Here is a 23,040-nt window from a genome sequence, read left to right as displayed (position 1 = left end):
CGGGAGACAGTGAGGGACGGGCGTCGCCTCAGACACTTCGCCTGGGCGGCGTGTTTAGGTGGCAGGTAGCGGCGGCCGCCGCGTTTGACCTCTGCAAACAAACGCCGGCCGGCGCCGGTCGGGTGTAAGCAACAGACCGCGGGCTCCGCCATTTGTTTAAGGACCGCCTCGCCGTAAAACACTCTACAAGAACTCTGTAATTGCCGATGCTACACAGACGACTGTAAATCTCTCCGCCGAGCAGTAAACCGCCGGCGGTGATATTTTTACTGCGCCGGTCTCTTCCCCGGCGATTGCGTGCCCAACACAGCGGGAACTTGCCGACCGTCTCCGGGAGTCGATGCTGTGGGCACCCAACAGACGCAACAAACTTCGCTCGCAGAAAGTGTAAAGGGACTAATTAGGGCTATGCTGCCAGAGACTGGCGGGCGCAACTAAGGGCTAGGCACTCATTTTCTTGTGGCAACTACTTCTTACTGTTAGATGGTAAACTGATAAGCCTATTGAAAGGTGGCTGTATAAGGCAACTTTCATTTCTGCTGTTTCACACTGCTCACTTATCCGGTATAGGTTGAAAAGACGGTTTTGTGTGTGTTGCACTCCCTTGGCTACAGATTAACCAGATTGCGACTACATATATTTTGTGTATGACTATATAATCTCTTCAGAATATTAGTCTCTGGGATTGTGTGTTTAAATTTGTCGATGAAGGAAGCTGAGACTGCGCCATGTGCTCTTGGCTGTGCAGTGTGCAGTACCAGTATCGATACCTTTCCCCAGAGGTACCTAACAAAGCTGCTTCTTTGAGGTGAGTGAGCGGCAACCTGCGGTTGTTTCCTGATGATGCTGTGGTCTACGGGAACCTGTCGAAGTTGAGTGAATGTAGGGCGATACAAGACGGTTTAGACAGAATTTCTAGTTGCGTTAATGAATGGCAGGTAGCTCTAAACGTAGAAAAATGTAAGTGAGTGAGGATGATCAGGAAAAACAATACCCTAATGTTCGGATACAGTATTAGTACTGACCTGCTTGGCACGATCACGTCGTTTAAATGTCCGGGCATAACGTTGCAGACCAGTATGGAAAGGAAAGAGCATGTGAGGAATGTGGTAGGCAAGGCGAACGGGTGACTTCTGTTCAATGGCGGAAATTTAGGGAGTGTGATTCATATGCGAAGGAGACCGCATATGGGACGCTGGTGCGAACAATTCTTGAGTACTGCTCGAGTGTTTGGAATCCGTACCAGGATTAAAGGGAGACATTGAAACAATTCACAGGCGAGCTGCTCGGATTTGTTACCGGTGGTGGGTTCGAACAACATGCAAGAGTTACAGAGGGGATGTTCTTTTCGAGGAACAGTTTGAAAAAAAAAAAAAAAAACTATGGAAGATGACTACCAAATGATTCTACGACGCCCGCCAACATACATTTCGCGTAAGGACCGCGAATAGAAGACGAGAGAAATTAGGAGTCGTACGGAGGCGCATAGACAGTAGTTTTTCCTCGCTCTACTGGCGATTTGAATAGGAAAGGAAATGGCTCGCAGTGGTATAGGGTACCCTCCGTCACGCACCATAGGGTGCTGCCACCATAGAAAGATTTGAAGTTCCTTGGAAGACTTCTTGGTAAAGTTTTTGGTCCGGTTGGTGGTATGAAATTAATATTCAACTCATTTATTTCACGAAATGTTCCGAAGTGCTCTTTGTTTCATTTCACTCAGTTTTTCAGCTAATTATCATGACGTGCCTCAAGCGTCTTTCTTCATACCGAAAGCCATCATGAACCATTGGCATTGGTCACTCTTTGACTGAATGCCTACGACGTCTTGCTTAAGAATAATCTACCCTCCAAAATTGCAAGAATAATCATACTGCTCAAATCAGTTCTTGTACCCTGATATCACAATGGCGTCCATGTGACGAACCTACGGTGGAAAGTAGTGTGTGGCTAGACTTGCGTATGCCTATTAGGGTTCTTCCCTGCAGCATCGGCTCGCATTCTCGCAGTATAATTACGGAAATGACATCTCGAAATCCGCTATTCCTTTTCTTCCACATCTGAGGCACAACACATTAATATGTGACCAGGTATTAGACTTAACCAGTCTGCAAAAGTTCAAGGTCGGCAGCATTGTCTTTGGTGAAATGAAGTCTTCCAGCGAACATGTTGTCAGATACAAACAAGCAGAACAAAATGTTCTGGATAGTTCATGGCTTTCTGCAGAATCACAAATCGGTTTGATCCACAAGGAGGCTACAATATGCTGTGGTTACCTTTGTTCTTGTTATCCCGCTCCTTCCTCTAACGGATTTTCCCAGATTTACAATATACATTTCTGCCTGATGGTGGAGCTTCTTTAGAACATACCACGAAGATTGTTGAGTCTAGCTTGCCACAGAGGGAGTTTCGATGCTCTGTATATGGTTTCCAAAGGATTTGTTCCTCTCAGAAAGCTATCTGTGGTCTCCATCTTCTGAGCAGATCGTTATGTACATACAGAGGGAGCTGTCTGATATGTTCCATCTTACACTTCTCTGTATTTTCGGGTAATTGAAACTCCGAAAGTATCAGGTAAGAAATACCGGGAGTGAAAGGTTGTGTACTACTTCTGCAGGAATCAGACTGCAGTTAAAAAACTCGCGGACGTGAAACACAGGCAGTAATTGACAAGGGAATGAGACGCCTTTGTGGTAAGTATAACAGTAATTGGGAAAGGGACTCAATGCTCATGGCGAAGAAATAGGAACTGAGGTTTGCCGATGCTATTGTAATTTTGTCAGAGACAGCAAGTGCCTTGGAATAAGAGATTAACGGAATCAATATTGCACTGAGAAGAGGTCACAAAATAGACTTCAACAAAACTAACTAAGACAAGGGTACTGGTCTGTCCTCAAATTAAGTCAGGTTATTCTGCGGGACCTTGATTAGAAAATGGAAGTAAAATTTGTAAAAGAATTTTGCTCTTTAGGGAACAAGGTAATTTACGATGGCTGAATAGGAGAGGATACAAAATACACACTTCCGTCAGCACGAGAATCTTCTTTGACAGAGGCTAATATTTTAACATGGAGCGTAAATTTAAGTGTTAGAAAGACTTTTCTACAAGTTGTTTTTGGTTTCTTGCCTTATACTGAATTAAACGTGTGCTATAATAAATACAGATGAGAAGAAAAAATAAGCTTTTGAAACGTGGTACTACTAACGTATGCAGAGGATTAGATGGGAAAATCGAATGAATAATAAAGTGTGGTTGAATCGAAATGAAGAGAAAGCGGCGTTATGGTATTGCTTATCCAAAGGAGCGACAGCTTTTTAGTACGCATTGGGGGGCACGAGTGAATAGACAGGGGAAGGGTGGGGGTTGGGGAGGTTGTAGAGGGAGACGATGACTTTACTAACATTTAGCAGCTTCAATTATATGTAGGTTGCAGTACGAAGAGGATAGGGTAGATTAGCATGGGGAGCTCTATGAAACCAGTCTTAGGACTGAAGACTGCAGTAATCAAGAACAGAATGAGTAAACTAAAGGAAGCCGTTGAACGACAGACCATGTGAATTGGTTAATGACTCATTAACTCGAGGCTTGTGATCTATGATGTGCTGCAGTGACAGCTGATGCGATGTTTTCGATTGTTTTTCCTGATGTAGTCTGTGACTTATGGCAAACAAACTGTTTTATGGCATTCAGCATTAACTTTTCTCCGATCGTTTAAAGCGATAGTCGTAAAATGTTGACAGTAATCACAGAGACGAGCCTTCAATTGTAAGTGCTTCGCGAAGAAAACAGTTTTGTCGCTTTTGGTTAATAATAGAACACCCAACAGTTCACAGATAATTAAACTCCAGATCTACGCAAGTTTAGTCCCCTGTTACGATAATGTATATGGATTTAGCACTTCCTTGGTCGAATTTATTGAGTATTTCATTAAAAGAACTGACTCGAACTTGTTTTGCAGCTTCGATAAATCTGAACGGAATCCATTGGAAATAAATCTTCTAAATGTTCTTGGAAAATCAAATGTACAACAGTCTCCGACGTGCGTAAAAATGTCTTTGCCTATCAGTAAATTACCTGCCGATCCTCGTCAATCGTATTGTTCACCGAATCGACGCTTTTTCGAACAACCGATTTTGTTAACGAAATTCATCATAGCCGGAAGTACGGTAAGGTCTCATAAATGGTACCACTTCCAGAATTTTTCTGATATCTAATACATATTACCTAAATGTAATACTAATGTTGTGCAGCCCATAAGCTGAAAGTTACGGAAATAAATTTTCTACAGTTTACAAGACGTGACGAAGTAGGTAGAGAGGTAAGAAGTGTTACAATTTGAAGCAGGTCTTCTAAATTGTGTTACTGATGTATAAATTCCAAGACTGAACATTTTCTCAGCAATAGCAAGAAGTACACAAATGTGTTGAGTATGAGCAATATATATTTTAATTTTTAAAATATTAGCAAACAAATATGAGCCCATAATACATATTCTTTATCTAAAATATGTGACTACTCTAATGTCGAAACTGAATAGTTGGGAACAGATAGCAGATGATGTTGATGTGCTTCTTTTTCGTGGAGCTGGAATGGAGGAATTACCTTGTTGGACTACTGATACTCTCCTACGATAGCTTGTTTTGTGGGAGTTGTAGGATTCGGGAGTACATAATATCCATTAGTATGTGTTGATTTTCCATTAGTTTGTTTGACTTTTTGTCCACTCATTTATTTCTGTTCTCTAGCTTTTGATTCTGTATTGGACTTACTCACGGCGAAGCCCGAAATCTGAAACACGTGTGAATCCAATAGCCAGATTCCAGTTTCGGAGAAGCAGCTGTGAGTGTTTTGCGGGGTCGGAGCCCTGCCATATGAGTATCCCAACACCTGAGCAACCTTTGAGTATTATTTCTACCAGGATTTGAGCGAAGTCCCTTTTCAGCTACTTGTTTACAATAAGTTGAAAGTGTCTTTAAAAATGAAACGTCTGATGGCTGTTGCCTATGTGTGGTGTATGGTGGGTACTGTTACCTGTAGCTAGAGAGCAGTCCAATTATTATATCAGTTGTTAAAACATGTACAGGAACAGAATCTTAGAATATGTGGTATAATATGTAATGAAAGTGGTGATAAAATATATCACCTGACAACCAGTGACGTCTCCTCGTGATCATCTGTGACTGGTGCGATGGCGTCTTCCATCTCAATGGCGGGAGAGCACCATCATTCCGAAGCTCAAACCCGGTAGAAACCTGCGTGATGTGGAAAGCTATCGGCATAGCAGCCTCACCAACGTTCTTTGTAAGCTGCTGGAATGTTTGGTGTGTCGCAGTTTGGGTTGGGTCCTGGAGCCAAGTGGCCTACTGGCTCCATGCCAGGTCGGTTCCCGTATGGTCGTTCTACCACTAATAATCTTGTATCCCTCGAGTCTGCCATCTGAACAGCCCTTTCCAGACGCCAGCACCTTTATTCTGTCTTTTTTGACTTACTAAAATCTTACGACATGAACTGGCGGCATCATATCCTTGCCACAGTATATGAGTGGAGACTCCGAGGCCCTCTCTCGATTTTTATCCATAACTTCGTGTCGCTTCGTACTTTCTGTGTTCAAGTTGGTGCCTTCTATAGTTCCCCTCTATCCAGGAGAATGGAGTGGTGCAGGGCTCTGTATTGAGTGTATCTCTATTTCTAGTGGCTATTAATGATCTAGCAGCAGTTGTAGGGCTGTCCGTCTCACTTTCACTGTATGCAGACGACTTCTGCATTTCGTACTGCTCCACCAGTACTTTTGTTGCTGAGTGGCTTCTACAAGGAGCGGAGCCATCTACAAGGCACAGACATGGACTCTAGCTCAAGGTATCTAGTTTTCGGCCTCAAAGTCGTGCGATATGCACTTCTGACGGCGTCATATCTTTCATCCGGAACCAGAACATTACCTTAATGATGATCCATTCACTGTACTGGAGACATATCGATTCTTAGAACTGGTTTCCGACGCCCGATTGACGTGGCTTCATATTCGCTAGTTGAAGCAGAGGTGCTGGGACCACATCAATGCCCTCCACTGCCTGAGCAACTCCAACTGGGGTGCAGATCGCTCTACGCTGCTGCAGCTCTACAGAGCCCCTGTTCAATCCCGCCTTTGCTATGGGAGTCTGGTTTACAGTTCGGCAGCTCCCTCAGCATTACGTTCACTGGACCCAGTGCACCACTGTGGCGTTCACCTAGCCACAGGAGTTTTTCGAACGAGTCCAGTGACGAGCGTCCTGGTGGAGGCCAGAGTCCCTCCATTGCAGGTTAGGCGTTCACAACTGCCGGCCAGTTATGTTGGGCACGTTTGTAGTTCTCCTGCAAATCCGAATTACCATCTCCGTTTCCCGCCCACAGGGGTTCATCTCTTGCATCGGTGGCTGAGGTCAGGGCTTCCAATTGCAGTTCATGTCTGATCCCTTCTTTCCGAACTGTAGTCCCTGCCTTTACCACCTGTACTTGAGGTCCATTCACGTACACCTCTATGATGTACACGGTTTCGCCTGGACTTTTCACATGGCCTGAGCACTCGGTTAACACTGCAGCTATCCATTGCCACTTGCTCTCGATTCTTCACATGTACTGAGCCCATTAAGTGATTTACACCCGTGTCTCAATAGCTGATGATCACGTCAGCTTCGCATATGTCTATGGAGGACATATTGAACAGCATTCCTTGCCCAATAGCTGCAGTGTTTTCGCTGCTGAGCTGGTGGCTGTATCTTGTGCTGTTGAGCACATCCGTTCATGCCCTGGGAAGTAGTTTCTACTTGAGCAGGCTACAAGCTATCGACCTCCGCGGCCGCCGAGGCGACCAGCTCTTCACCCGTTTCGTTCCCCCTTTTTTCTGACTAGCGATGGCTTTGTTACATTGGAACATAAGAGGTATCCGATCCAATCGGGAGGAATTACAACTGCTCCTCCGCCTGCACTGTCCGTTCGTCCTTGGTCTCCAGGAAACCAAGTTGCGCCCAACTGACCGTATTGCTTTTACCCACTATACCTCGGAGCGGTCTGACCTCACCCCTGTGGACGGTATTCCAGCTCATGGTGGGGTCATGTTGCTCGTTCGGGACCATGTCTATTACCATCTCATCCCATTGACCACCCCACTCCAAGCAATAGCTGTCCGTATTACTCATTCTGCCTTTACTTTTTCTGTTTGTACTGTCTACACTCCATCGTCATCCGCAGTTAGTCGGGCTGACATGATGCACCTGATTGCTCAGCTTCCTCCGCCGTTTTTATTGTTTGGCGACTTCAATGCCCATCATCCCCTTTGGGGCTCTCCTGCATCCTGTCAGAGAGGCTCCCTCTTGGCGGATGTCTTCAGCCATCTCAATCTTGTCTGCCTCAACACTGGCGCCCCGACTTTCCTCTCGGACTCTACTCACACCTACTCCCACTTGGACCTCTCGATCTGTTCTACCACTCTTGCCCGTCGGTTCGAGTGGTATGTCCTTTCTGACACCTATTCGACCGACCATTTCCCCTGTGTCGTTCGTCTCCTGCACCACACCCCATCCCCACGTCCTTCGAGCTGGAACATACCGAAAGCTGACTGGGGACTTTACTCCTCCCTGGCGACCTTTCCGGACCACGATTTTCTCAGTTGTGACAGTCAGGTCGAATACCTCACGGCTGTTATCATCAATGCTGCCGAACGTTCAATTCCTCGTACTACCTCTTCCTCACGTCGCGTTTCCATCCCCTGGTGGAATGAGGCTTGTAGAGATGCTATCCGTGCTCGACGACGTGCTTTACGCACCTTTCGTGCCATCCTACGTTGCCGCATTGTATTGGATACAAACGACTCCGAGCGCAATGCCGTAGAGTCATCAAAGACAGAAAAAAAGCTTGTTGGGCCTCTTTCACCAGATCATTTAACAGTTTTACTCCCTCTTCTGTCGTGTGGGGTGGCCTGCGCTGGCTGTCGGGCATTAAGGCCCACTTCTCGGTACCTGGCCTGACTTCAGGTAATGAGGTACTTGTTGATCCTGTGGATGTCTCCAACGCCTTCGGCCGCTTTTTCGCGGAGGTTTCAAGCTCCGCCCATTACCACCCTGCCTTCCTTCCCAGGAAAGAGGCAGAAGAGGCTCGGCGACCTTCCTTCCACTCGCTGAATCTGGATAATTGTAATGCCCCCTATACTATGCGGGAACTCGAACGTGCACTTACACTGTCCCGGTCCTCTGCTCTGGGTACAGATGCCATTCACGTTCAGATGCTGACACACCTTTCTCCGGCAGGCAAAAGCTTTCTACTTCGTACCTACAATCGCGTCTGGACCGAAGGTCAAGTCGCCATGCGTTAGCGTGACGCCGTCGTTGTTCCTATACCCAAACCCGGGAAGGATAGACACCTTCCTTCTAGTTACCGCCCCATTTCTCTTACAAGCTGTGTCTGTAAGGTGATGGAGCGCATGGTTAACGCTCGGTTAGTTTGGATTCTTGAATCTCGACGGCTACTTACCAATGTTCAATGCCGCTTTCGTCGCCTCCGCTCCGCTGTTGACCACCAAGTGACCTTGACGACATTCATCAAGACCAGCTTTTTGCGTAAGCGCCAAACGGTAGCCGCGTTCTTCGATTTCGAGAAGGCTTATGATACCTGTTGGAGAGGAGGTATCCTCCGCACTATGCACAGGTGGGGTCTACGCGGTCGCCTGCCCCTTTTTATTGATTCCTTTTTAACAGATCGAAAGTTTAGGGTACGTGTGGGTTCCGTATTGTCCGACGTCTTCCTCCAGGAGAACGGAGTGCCTCAGGGCTCCGTCTTGAGCGTAGCCCTTTCTGCCATAGCGATCAATCCAATTATGGATTGCATTCCACCAAATGTCTCAGGCTCTCTTTTTGTCGATGACTTGGCGGTCTACTGCAGTGCCCAGAGAACATGCGTCCTGGAGCGCTGCCTTCAGCGTTGTCTTGACAGATTGTACTCATGGAGTGTGGCTAATGGCTTCCGGTTCTCTGAAGAGAAGGTTTGCGTCAACATTTGGCGATATAAAGCGTTCCTTCCACCATCCTTACATCTCGGTCCCGTTGTTCTCCCATTCGTGGAAACAACTAAGTTTCTAGGGCTTACACTGGACAGGAAACTTTGTTGGTCTCCACACGTCTCTTATTTGGCTGCCCGTTGTACACGTTCCTTAATGTCCTCAGAGTTCTTAGTGGTTCATCTTGGGGAGCGGATCGCACTGTCCTGCTTCGTTTGTATCGGTCAATCGTCCGATTAAAGCTGGATTATGGGAGCCTCGTCTACTCGTCTGCTCGGCCATCCCTCTCACGCCGTCTCAACTCCATCCCCCACCAGGAGTTACGTCTTGCGAACGGAGCATTCTACACTAGTCCCGTCGAGAGTCTTTATGCTGAAGCTGCCGAATTACCATTGACCTACGGGCGCGACGTACTGCTTTGTCGATATGCCTGCCGGCTGTTGTCAATGCGCGACCACCCCTCTTATCAGTCCTTCTTCGCCTTCTTCGCCCATACCGTCAGTATGGGTTGACGTGTCTGCCCTGCTGCCCCCTGGAGTCAGCTTTCGTCGCCTGCTTCGACAATTGGATTTCGCCCTCCCTACCACCTTCAGAGAGGGTGAGAGCCCGACACCGCCTTCGCTCCAGGCTCCGGTTCATATTCATCTCGACCTCAGCTCGCTCCCGAAGGAGGGTACTCCGGCTGCAGTGTATTGCTCACGGTTTGTGGAACTTCGTGCGCGACTTGCTAGTCACACCTTTATTTACACTGATGGTTCCAAAACTGACGATGCTGTCGATTGTGCCTTTGTCGTCGGGGCCGTCACCTTTAAATACCGGGTCCTCGACCAGTGTTCCACATTTACGGCCGAGCTTTTTGCTCTCCATCAGGCCGTTCAGTATGCCCGCCACCACCACCATTCTGATACTCAGTGCTCTTCAGAGCCTTGGAGTTCCATATCCGGTCCCTTGGTGCAACGGATCCAGCAGTCCCTCCATTCTTTTGCTGATGATGGCTCTCCTGTCAGCTTTCTGTGGGTTCCCGGCCATGTAGGAGTGCCTGGGAATGAGGCTGCTGATGTTGCAGCCAAGGCTGCAGTCCTCCTGCCTCGGCCAGCCTCCCATTGTGTCCCGTCATCTGTCATTAGCGGGGTTGTTTGTAAGAGGCTTGTGCCATTGTGGTGGGATACTTGGTCATCACTTCAAGGAAACAAGCTCCGGGCCGTAAAACCGTTCCCAACTGCTTGGACAACCTCCTCCCTACCGTCTCGGCGAGAAGAGGTCCTTCTGACCAGGTTGCGGATTGGGCATTGCCGGTTTAGCCACCGCTACCTGCTCTCTGCTGACCCAGCTGCGCAGTTCCCTTGTGGTCATGCATTGACAATGCGCCATGTTTTATTGTCGTGTCCCCGTTTTAGTCAATCTCGTGTTGTCCTGTCTCTGCCACCTACTTTACAGGATATTTTAGCTGATGACGCTCGAGCAGCTGCTCGTGCTCTTCGTTTTATTACTTTGACTGGCTTGTCCAAACACATCTAACTCTTTCACTTATGTTATCTGCATCTTTGTAAGAACTTTCTGATGCCCCCCCCCCCCCCCCTCTTGAGTTTTACTATATTCTATAATTGTGACTGGGCGTAATGACCTCAGTAGTTGAGCGCCCTTAAACCCCAAACAAAAAAAAAGCTATCGACCGGTGTTATGCTCAGCATCCTTTGGTAGCGACGATCCAGGAGTCCATCTACGCCCTGGAACGGTCCAGTCGTTCTGTGGTGTTTGTGTGGCCCCTAGGCCACATCGGAATCCCAGGAAATAAACTTGCCAACAGGCTGGTCAACAGGCTACACGGAAACCACTTTTGTAGATCGGAATCCCTGTAACTGACCTGTGATCATTATTACGCCTCAAGGTTTTGCAGCTTTGGGAGACAGAACAGCATAACCTCAGTACGCATAATAAACTACGTGCCATTAAGGAGACTATGAATGTGTGGGAGACCTTCACTGGGACCTCTAGCAGGCATTCTGTGGTTCTCTGTCGTCTCCACATTGGCCACGCTTGGGTGACATGTGGCTACCGCCTGTGCCGAGATGGCCCACCTCAGTGTCGGTGCTGCGGCCAGCTGACAGTGGCCCATGTCTTGTTGAGCTGTCTGTCTTTGTCTGCCCTATCACGCACTCTACAGTTACCAGACTCGTTACCATTTATTTTAGCTGACAACGCCTGATCGGCTAATTATTTTTGTTTTATACTTGACGGTGGGTTTTATGATTCTATATAAGTTTTCGCTCTTATTCTTTGTCCCTTAGCGTTCTCCACTCTAATGCTTTTAGGCCGGATATTTTAATGTGTCGCAGTGAGTCTGGCTTTTCCTTTTTATTCGCATGGTCGGCCAGCCAAGGTCATCTGCTCTCTTCTTTTTATCCCTTCTACCTGTTTCTTGCTTCTCTCTATGGTTTTCTTTCCCTGTTTTGCCAATAGTAGTGTTGGTTGTCCTTCTGTGGTTCTTCTGGTTCTATTTTCCTGTTACTGCACTGTAAGTCTCCTGCTTTTCCTCTTTCCCTTGTGTTATTATTTTACCGGGAACAAGGGACCAATGACCTCACAGGTTGGTCCCTCCCCCCCCTCCTTTAATCTAACCAACCTTTTCACGGGACCTGTAATGCGAGGTTAGTTGGTGGCTGACAGGGCACCCACAGAAGTGACGTCAAGAGGACGCAACACATAGCAGGAAGTTTTATTATTTCTTTTATAAAATGGGGGTGGAAATAGTTTGTTTTTCTTTTTTGTTTTTTTTTGGAAGGATGTCTTGTTAAAGAAACAGTATTACGCCATTGGCTGTCCGACGTACCCTGAGAGAGGATTGGTGGTAAAGCTTTTCCTTGCAGGAAGAAGGGAGCAGTCAGTTCTTTACTGACTTAGAAAGACTTTGTCTCTGGGTCCCGCGCCGAACACATCGGAACGCACTAGTCTGTTCTCTCATCTAGCCTCACCTGTTAGAGTCCACACCAGAGTGCTAGAGTGATACTACCGTCTAACTGCATGACAGCCAGACCAGACATGGTGTAACCACAATGCTTGTATTACACTGAGGAGTATGGTTAGCTCCGGCGTATTAAGACAATAGAGAATTCGAAGTTAAGATTGGTGTTTCATTGTTTCACGTTCGTCAGTGCATCGTCAGATCTATGGGTGTCGCTGCTACTGCATTCAGAAAACAGTCGCTGTAATTGTAGTATAGTGAGGTTCAGATAAATTTCACAAAGTCATATGGGAGATTATTAAGCAGTTCTCATTCCTGTGAATAACTTTCCCAACCGATAGTTCCAATTTTATAATTCCAATGGTTGCGTCTGTGATTGTAACATTAGTAATTTCGTGATTGTTTTGTATGCTTTACGAGTCTAGCTCTTTTTGTAATAAACTAGAGATTTCATTTAAACCTTTTGTTTTATTATCACATTTAATATTTTCCAATGATACAAAGCCAATTCTCCACCTGAAGATCCACTGCTAGGGCCACAATATTTCGTAGAGTCAACCAATCCGTTGGGTACATTAATTTGATCATTGTCTCTAGTGGGTGTGCCTGTATCACGATTAAATCTTACTCATTTAAATTCACTTAAAGACACGCGGGGTCTTGCAATTTTCTACACTGAAAATAACAATGTTCATCAGAGAGGTGCACGAAATGGAGACCCCTTCTGTCGTAAGCTCCTGCGAAACTAACTTCACCGCTACCGTGCGGGTAGACAGGTGTATCAGGCCTTAAAAATAAGGGTAGCGTTCACGCAAAATACTTCGCGTGTCGTGTTGTTGGCACAGCCAGAGAAACAGTTGAAATGAGGCAGTCCGTGTTCTCCGCTGATGCGGCGCGCGGTCTGTGTGTGTGTGTGTGTGTGTGTGTGTGTGTGTGTGTTCTGCTACAAGACGCCTTCTGTGACAGGAAAACGGAGGCGTCTAATTAATGTACCTGTGCTCCTAGTAAAGCCCGTCACGACGCGTCTCAAAGTGGAGCGGCTCAGCCGCCAAGTGCGCCGAGCCCTTCCCCCTCTTGCAGTTCGAGCTACAACGGGAGGAAATGCTGTCACCGAGCTCTCTTCCCTCTGCGACTGTTTCTGCACCGCATCTGCTGAAGTGTCAGCCAGATATAAACGTCTTGGAAACAGAGAGAGAAAGCCGTAAGGTCTCGCCTGTTACGAAAGCTTCGCTGACACGTTACGTAGCGTCTAGCAGTTGAATAAAATGTCATTTTTTGTCCTGTGTACCAACTCTGTAGTTATGTGGATTCATATAGTAAAAATGTAGTCATTTCTCTTTTCATTACCCTCTATCTTGAATGGTTCGCGAATGTGAACACATGCTCTATTGATTCAGTTTCTACAGGGTGTCTAGGGCAAAACAAAGTACGAGAATCTGTGATCGTTGTTTGTACGATGTAACAGAATCATTTATGATGTACATAGTTGCTAACATTACACATCAGGGGGAACCAAAACAACGTGTAAGGTTGATACACTTCACTGTGCCGCGACTCTAACAAGGTAGAGCTCAACCTTACTTTGGACATTCTGTTCGTGAACAACTGCCTGAGACGTTGCCTGAGCGGTATGATTACAACACACATCAACCGGACGTGAGTGCACAAGCTCGCTCGCTCTCTTTCTCTCTCTCTCTCTCTCTCTCTCTCTCTCTAGTCATGTGAAATCATGGATTAGGCAGGAGGGAAATACCTTCAGAAATCAAGAATTTGAACCGTGATTTTTATTCCAAAAATATTCTCAAGAATTTATTTTATTTACTAGCGATTTATCAAGAACATTAACACAGTTCATCACACTATGTAAGCATGGAAATAGTTGCAGTGAGTAACTGATGTAATCATAACCAAATTCCTTTTAACAAATGGGAATTTTATTCACTTTAATAGTGCCAAACTCTTCTTTTTTTTAAAGAAACAGATTTAAAATTGTAACCAAAAGCACCCTCTAAATATCACAGTTACAATTTATTCAGAGGCAGACAGGAACAAGTTTTGACTGTATACGCTTTCGGGCAGAGAACCTTGACGCTCCCTTTTGGCACGGCCGTAGGTACGATCGCTCACAACAGCCTCTGAAAGACTACACTGGTGCAGATCTGCAACACACCAGATAACTTTAAACTAAGAGTTTTAACAATTTACACAAGCACACAAACTATGCACCTCCCCGGTAGGAGGGATGGAAATGGTACAAAACACTAACAATTAAAATATTAACCCTGCCACCGAAGGTGCAACTTGATTTTAATTTCTAAGAAAAGTCCTACGGTGAAAGGGTGGCAACTTTATATACTAAAATGATCATTTAAATAAAAGCCCATGAAATGCAATCTTATATAAAATTCTACAAGGTTGGCGAAAGAATAGTTAAGATGCTCTACAGTACACAGATATCGCCTCTCAAGATCATAGACAATAATAGCAAAGTTTCAAGAGATCAAAACATATTTCAGGTATCAGGGCGCTACACCCCAAGCAATAAATTCGTTAACACACCAAATCCGAAAAACATGACAGAGGCAGTTACTAACGTACATCAGATTCATAGGGAGATTACCGCACAACCTGAGCCGCAGGTTGCTCTAACCCGCCCCTACTCCACAAGGGAAAACGGACCACCCAATTTATAAACAACCACCTTCCCGCAGGTGGGCAAACGGAGAAGAATGGTGGGACGACCCCAAAGCAAAACGGCTGGTGACCACACCAATAAAACAGTTAGGATTTAACAAATAAATGAAACAAGTTACTTAACTTCTAATAAACTGCGATTTCTCGAGAAGACGTGGCGCACCACCCCCAAATCGCTCTCCCGAACCGTCCGCTGCCAGCTGCTTCAACGGACGCAGGAAGGCGCGCCGATCTCCCGTCTCACGGCGTCGCAGCTCGCACCAGCCAGAGCGATGTTGTGGGTTGACTCCTGTTTCTCTCGTGTCGACCGCGAAGTCATTACTCCTCGCTATACGCCGCGGCCCACTGGACTCACGTGGCGACCTCACATGCGCCGACGCTCAAGACGGACAAGTCATCTTTCGCCTCAGTGCGCGACCATCCAACCGATCGATCCAACCGCCAATGACCATTGCCTGAGCAAACTGGAGCAGACTGGCGGCCTAACGCACACTCAGATGCAGGAACTAAGCCCGGACCGGGCGACCAGTCGCTGAGTACTCTTACTGGCGGGGTGGAAAGACTCATTTTGCCAACTTTAAAAGTTGTATCGAACGACAGACAGACACTAACTGCCTAACAAATGCGGACGAGAGACACACTAGCAAGCTGGGAATGAGAGACTGACCCAGACTGAGCGACTGGCGAGCTCATAGCGCTCCTTAAATGCATGTGAACAGGCAACCTTTCTCCTTTCCCACCAGAGGGAGACACCAAAGCTGCGATTGCCACAGCGGCGCCACCGCCAGAAACGGAGAGCGACTGCTTCACACTACGCGCTGCGGAACGCTCTTCCATAAACCAAGTTTTACCACGGCTCAGAATGTTGTACTTCAGACAGTGAAAGGTACAAATGTTCAGATGGATGGTTATTACCTAACTGTCTGTCTAATGAATCATGGTTGCAAAACTGCTTTGATGCGGCTCTCCATGCTTCAGTAAAGCTGCATGCCCTCGGGAAAAATTACGGCTGTAGTTTCCCCTTGCTTTCAGCCGTTCGCAGTGCCAGCACAGCAAGGCAGTGATGGTTAGTGTTCCAAGGCCACATCAGTCAGTCATCCAGACTGTTGCCCCTGCAGCCGCCGAAAAGGCTGCTGCCCATCTTCAAGAACCACACGTTTGTCTGGCCTCTCAACAGATACCCTCCGTTGTGGTTGCACCTACGGTACGGCTATCTGTATTTCTGAGGCTCGCAAGCCTCCCCACCAACGGCAAGGTCCATGGTTCATTGGGAGGGGGAGGGGTTGCAAAATACTGACACGAATTACTCAGAGAAGAAGAAACTAAAAAGGGCGATGTAGGGGAAGCTCTGTCTAGCTCACTGACAAACACAAACACGCTAGGCAATACTGACCCTACGATTTATCTTAGAAGACAGGTTCAAGACAGACAGAAATACGTTTATAGCATTTGCAAATGCATAGATAGTGAGACAGGGAGATGGCCTGTCACCCATTTTATTTAACGCTATTTTAGAGAAAATAATCAGGACGTGGGACAAAGGAGTCAATGGGGTAAAGATGGGGAGAGAGAAAAATAGAACCACCAACATAAAATGTCTGGCCTTTGCCGGCGATATAGCCATCATTACAAATGACAGAAAAGAAGCCAGAGAAGCCCTAGAGATATTGCATGAAATCGCAGCCAGAACAGGACTACAAATATCATATGAAAAAACACAGTACGTGGACACAAAATCTGCATACAGAAGCCCATTGGTAACAAAGTACGGAAAAATAACACAAGTAGAAAGTTTCAAATACCTGGGAGAGATTATACAGAAAACAGGACTGAATTCAACAGCCAATGAAGAAAGGGCTACAAAACTACAAAAAGCATACAGACTTACATGGAAGCATTACAATAAAAGAAATATTTCCATCAATGCCAAATTAAGACATTACAAAACAGTAGTCTTACCTGAGGCCTTATATGCCTCAGAAACAACAGTAATCAGAGGAAGAACTAAAATCAAGGAAATGGAAAAGCAAGAGAGGAAAATTCTGAGAAAGATCTATGGGCCAGTTCAGAGACGGGGGATCTGGATAAAGAGACCAACAAAGAAATTGTACAAACAGGCAGAGACAATTACAGACAATATCAGAAAAAGAAGGGCAAAATTCTATGGGCACATTCGTAGGATGAATGAAAATAGGCTGACCAAGAAGATTTTTAACATAGTGGTGACGAATAAGGTGAAAACTAATTGGGTAAAGGAAACCATGGAAGACCTTAAAAATCTAAACATCTCCACAGAAGAAATATCAAACAGAGGAAAATACAGATAAAAAATCAACAAACAGAAATTCTATGAAACACCAAAAAAGAAGAAAGCAGGAAAGAAGTGGACAGAAGAGAGGAAGAAGAAGCACAGTGAATTTATGAGAGGTTTTTGGGAAGAGAAAAGAAAGAGACAGAAAAAAGTGCCATGAATTTGAAATGTACCAATTTATGTACCATATGGTCATTGTGAATATTGATTGTGTTTTAAAGCTCTCCTCAATGGGGAATTAACGATAATAATAATAATAGATAGCTTTTGTGACAATGTTGAGTGGAACACATTCCTTGAACTCCTAAAAGGAGCAGGGGCAAAATGCACGGGGCGAAAGGTTATCTACAGCTTGCAAAAAAAAAAGTTAAAAATGTCAATAGTCATGAATGTGTAACAGTTACTGAGAAGGGGGTGAGACAGGGTTGTAATCATACCCGACGTTGTTCAATCTTCACACTGAACAAGCAGTAGAGAAAGGGAATTATTTAATGTTGAGGAAGACGAGTTCGTATTTTGTGCATTTTCGGGTTTACCTGTTCTACCGTCATCTCAGACTAAATAGTAAAAATGTTAATATCTTCGCTCTTGAGCGTATTAATCGACAAATACGTACAGACATACCTTCACCTCTTAAGATTTGTATCATGCTCACGAAAATGTGATATATGCAGTACGTAGAGTCACACTTCCCAAACTAGAAGTTACTGTGTGGCGTACGTACTTCCCTTACTCATCTTCGAAGAGCAAAGACGCAATTACGATGAAGTGACTAAAGCTCCGTCCAATGGAACAGTTTAAGGACGTGGCAAGGGCATACTGTTAGCATGCTGCTTTATTTCCGGCGTATCTGGGCTTCAGTTGTCCATATCTAAAACAATGATAATCGCATTGCTCAAACCTGTGCCATGAAATGTTCCATTCAGGTGTGTTCTAATAATTTCAAATGGTTGAAATGGCTCTAAGCACAATGGGACTTAAAATTTAAACCTAAGGACATCACACACATCCATGCCCGAGACAGGATTCGAACCTGCGACCGTAGAAGCAGCGGGGCTCCGGACTGAAGCGCCCAAAACTACTCGCCTACAGATGCCGACGAACACGCTGCAGAGCATATTTCGCCGTCCATGATGATCACACACCCGATTAAAGATCATGTCCACGTTACTATCATAAATAGCGGTATAATTATTGTCTCTGCATAAAAGTGTCATTTCTTTTCGCCTCATTGTGTGTTTCTGCCAGTAACCTTTGTACTGTACTACGGCAGTTCTGTCTGTCTCTACGGTCGAAGTTTCATCGAGCCATGTTACTTGGCAGTGACATACAGGGTGTTACAAAAAGGTACGGCCAAACTTTCAGGAAACATTCCTCACACACGAATAAAGAAAACATGTTATGTGGACATGTGTCCGGAAACGCTTAATTTCCATGTTAGAGCTCATTTTGGTTTCATCAGAACGTACTGTACTTCCTCGATTCTCCGCCAGTTGGCCCAATTGAAGGAAGGTAATGTTGACATCGGTGCTTGTGTTGACATGCGACTCATTGCTCTACAGTAGCATCAACAGGTTAGAGTTCATCACGAACGTGGTTTTGCAGTCAGTGCAATGTTTACAAATGCGGAGTTGGCAGTTGCCCATTTGATGTTTAATTAGCACGGTGCAATAGCCGTGGCGCGGTACATTTGTATCGAGACAGATTTCCAGAACGAAGGTGTCCCGATAGGAAGACGTTCGAAAAAATTGATCTGCGTCTTAGGGAGCACGGAACATTCCAGCCTATGACTCGCGACTGGGGAAGAACCAGAACGACGAGGACACCTGCAATGGACGAGGAAATTCTTCGTGAAGTTGACGTAACCCTAATGTCAGCGTCAGAGCAGTTGATGCTGTACAAGGTAACGTTGACTACGTCACTGTATGCAGAGTGCTACTGGAGAACAAATTGTTTCCGTACCATGTACAGCGTGTGCAGACACTATCAGAAGCTGATTGGCCTCCACGGGTACACTTCTGGGAATGGTTCATCCAGCAATGTGTCAATCCTCATTTCAGTGCAAATGTTCTCTTTACGGATGAGGCTTCATTCCAACGTGATCAAATTGTAAATTTTCACAATCAACATGTGTGGGCTGTCGAGAATACACACGCAATTGTGCAATCACGTCACCAACAGATTTTCCGTGAACATTTGGGCAGGCATTGTTGGTGATGTCTTGATTGGGCCCCATGTTCTTCCACCTACGCTCAGTGGAGCTCGTTATAATGATTTCATACGGGATACTCTACCTGTGCTGCTAGAACATGTGCCTTTAAAGGTACGACACATGTGGTTCATGCACGACGGAGCTCCTGCACATTTCAGTCGAAGTGTTCGTACGCTTCTCAATAATAGATTCGGTGACCGATGGATTGGTAGAGACGGACCAATTCCATGGCCTCCACACTCTCCTGACCTAAACCCTCTTGAGTTTCATTTATGGGGGCATTTGAAAGCTCTTGTCTACGCAACCCCGGTACTAAATGTAGAGACTCTTCGTGCTCGTATTGTGGACGGCTGCGATACAATAGGCCATTCTCCAGGGCTGCATCAACGCATCAGGGATTCCATGCGACGGAGGGTCGGATGCATGTATTCTCGCTAACGGAGAGAACATTTCCTGTAGCAAAGTGTTTGAAGTCACGCTGGTACGTTCTGTTGCTGTGCGTTTATATTCCATGATTGATGTGATTTGAAGACGAGTAATAAAATAAGCTCTAACATGGAAAGTAAGCGTTTCAGGACACATGTCCACATACCATCTTTTCTTTATTTGTGTGTGAGGAATGTTTCCTGAAAGTTTGGCCGTACCTTTTTGTAAGACCCTGTATAATGAGAAAGTTACTTTCGCCCTTAAGGCTTGCACACCATTGTATTACGTCATATTGGTTTCTTTCGTCTTCCACATATACGACTATCTCCTGACGATAGATTCACGTAACTAACAGCGCATCTGGTCTACTCTGACGAAATAATCGTGACCTGCACTAATTTTGGGTCTTGCACGTCTGTGTGACTCGTTAGCCATCGAATGCGGATATCGCTGGTGGGGAATTACTTCTCCACGGCTTAACCGGGACCAGAGTTACAGATATTTGGAGGCTTATACAAGAACAAGGAACGAATTTTTTTTTTCAAATATACAAATTCACGCCTTGATTGACACCATGACATGAAATTTACAGGCTGAATATATAGATTTCACACCGTATAGAAATCTCATTTTCCAGAATTCGTATGTAATTCTCCGGTACCAGTCATTCGTGTATTGCCATGTACGTCAACCTGAGATGCGAAATGCATATTAACCACACATACTTTCTCAGAAGTTAAACACGTTTCAGAGGGAAATGTCTTCATGTGTTTCAATTGATAATCATCTGTTTATTCAAGGTTTCAATAGGGAATGACCAACTATTGTTATATAAGTTTTTATTTTCGTTATTAAAAACATGAGTTTTGAAGTACCCGGCGCCGATACGTGACGAACTAACGTCATGACGAAAGCCACTTTAATGTACACAGAAAACGAAATCAAATATGGAGAGAAAAACGGAAAAAGATATTTTTCTTTTATCAATGAAATTATATTGACAGCCTGTAGTCACGTTAACTGACTTCAGTAAATCAACTAGAGAAATAAGGCAGAGAGATCTGGTGAAACCGATTAAAAACGAGTTTAACGTATGGAGGCGCTTTTGATCTTCCAGCCATCGACGTAATTCATTTCAAAAACTGTACATTTTTGATCGATGTTCAGTGTTTAACGGATTTAAAGACCACAGAAGCACAAGTCACTGAACAAACTACCCACGCCTTGGAGCAGAATATAGGATAGCATATTCACAAGAGTCATATACTACTGGCCATTAAAATTGCTACATCATGAAGAAATGAAGAAACGGGTATTCATTGGACAAATATACAGGGTGATTCAAAAAGAATACAACTTTAAAAATGTGTATTTAATGAAAGAAACATAATATAACCTTCTGTTATACATCATTACAAAGAGTATTTAAAAAGGTTTTTTTTCACTTAAAAACAAGTTCAGAGATGTTCAATATGGCCCCCTCCAGACACTCGAGCAATATCAACCCGATACTCCAACACGTTCCACACTCTCTGTAGCATATCAGGCGTAACAGTTTGGATAGCTGCTCTTATTTCTCGTTTCAAATCATCAGTGGTGGCTGGGAGAGGTGGCCGAAACACCATATCCTTAACATACCCCCATAAGAAAAAATCGCAGGGGGTAAGATCAGGGCTTCTTGGAGGCCAGTGATGAAGTGCTCTGTCACGGGCTGCCTGGCGGCCGATCCATCGCCTCGGGTAGTTGACGTTCCCTGTAAACTGTTTATACCAACGTTTAATACACCACCTATCAGGAGGTTTAACACCATACTTCGTTCGAAATGCACGCTGAAGAACTGTCGTCGATTCACTTCTGCCGTACTCAATAACACAAAAAGCTTTCTGTTGAGCTGACGCCTAGTCAACAGCGCCTCAAGCGAACAAATGTACAACTAAATGAAACTTTATAGCTCCCTTAATTCGCCGACAGATAGTGCTTAGCTCTGCCTTTTGTCGTTGCAGAGTTTTAAATTCCTAAAGTTGTGGTATTCTTTTCGAATCACCCTGTATTATACTAGAACTGAAATGTGATTTCATTTTCACGCAATTTGGGTGCATAGATCGTGAGAAATCAGTACCCAGAACCACATTCTCTGGCCAAAATAACGGCCTTGATACGCCTGGGCATTGAGTCAGAGATTGGATGGCGTGTACAGGTATAGCTGCCCATACGGCTTTAACACGATACCACTTTTCATCAAGAGTAGTGACTGGCGTATTGTGAAGAGCCAGTTGCGCGGCCACCATTGACCAGACGTTTTCAATTGGTGAGAGATCTGGAGTATGTGCAGCAGTCGAACATTTCTGTATCCAGAAAGACCCATACAGGTCCTGCAACATGCGGTCGTGCATTATCCTGCTGAATTGTACGGTTTCGCAGGGATCGAATGAAGCCACGGGCCGCAACACATCTGAAATGTAACGTCCACTGTTCAAAATGACGTCAATGCAAACAAGAGCTGAACGCGACGTGTAATCAATAGCACCCCATACCATCACGCTGGGTGATACGCCAGTATGGCGATGACGAATACACGCTTCCAATGTGCGTTCACCGCGATGCCGCCAAACACGGATGTGACCATCATGATGCTGTTAACAGAACCTGGATTTATCCGACAAAATGACGATTTGCCATTCGTGCATCCAGGTTCGTCGTTGAGTACACCATCGCAGGCACTCCTGTCTGTGATGCAGCGTCAAGAGTAACGGCAGCCATGATCTCCGAGCTGATAGTCCATGCTGCTGTAAACGTCGTCGAACTGTTCGTGCCAATGGTTGCTGCCTTCCAGACGTCTCCATCTGATGACTCAGGGATCTAGACGTGGCAGCACGATTCATTACAGCCGTGCGGATAAGATGCCTGTCATCTCGACTGCTAGTGATACCAGGCCATTGGGATCCAGCACGGCGTTCCGTATTACCCTCCTGAACCCACCGATTCCATATTCTGCTAACAGTCGTTGAATCTCGACCAACGCGAGCAGCAATGTCGCGGTACGATTAACCGCAATCGCGATAGGCTACAATCCGACCTTCATCAAAGTCGGAAACGTGATGGTACGCATTTCTCCTCCTCCTTACACAACGTTTCACCAGGCAACGCCGGTCAACTGCTGTTTGTTTATGAGAAATCGGTTGGAAACTTTCCTCGTGTCAGCACGTTGTAGATGTCGCCACCGGCGCCAACCTTGTGTGAATGCTCTGAAAAGTTGTTTGCATGTTACAGCATCTTCTTCCTGTCGGATAAATTTCGTGTCTGTAGCACTTCAGCTTCGTGGTGTAGCATTTTTAATGGCCAGTAATGTAAATGTACTGTGAGCCAAAAGAATAAATATTTACGTATGACAATCTTAAATTATGAAGTAGTT

This window comes from Schistocerca gregaria, chromosome 1, assembly GCF_023897955.1.
Source record: "Schistocerca gregaria isolate iqSchGreg1 chromosome 1, iqSchGreg1.2, whole genome shotgun sequence".
NCBI lineage: Eukaryota > Metazoa > Arthropoda > Insecta > Orthoptera > Acrididae > Schistocerca > Schistocerca gregaria.
The sequence above is the reverse complement of the archived record's forward strand: the minus strand, read 5'-3'. Positions refer to the sequence as shown.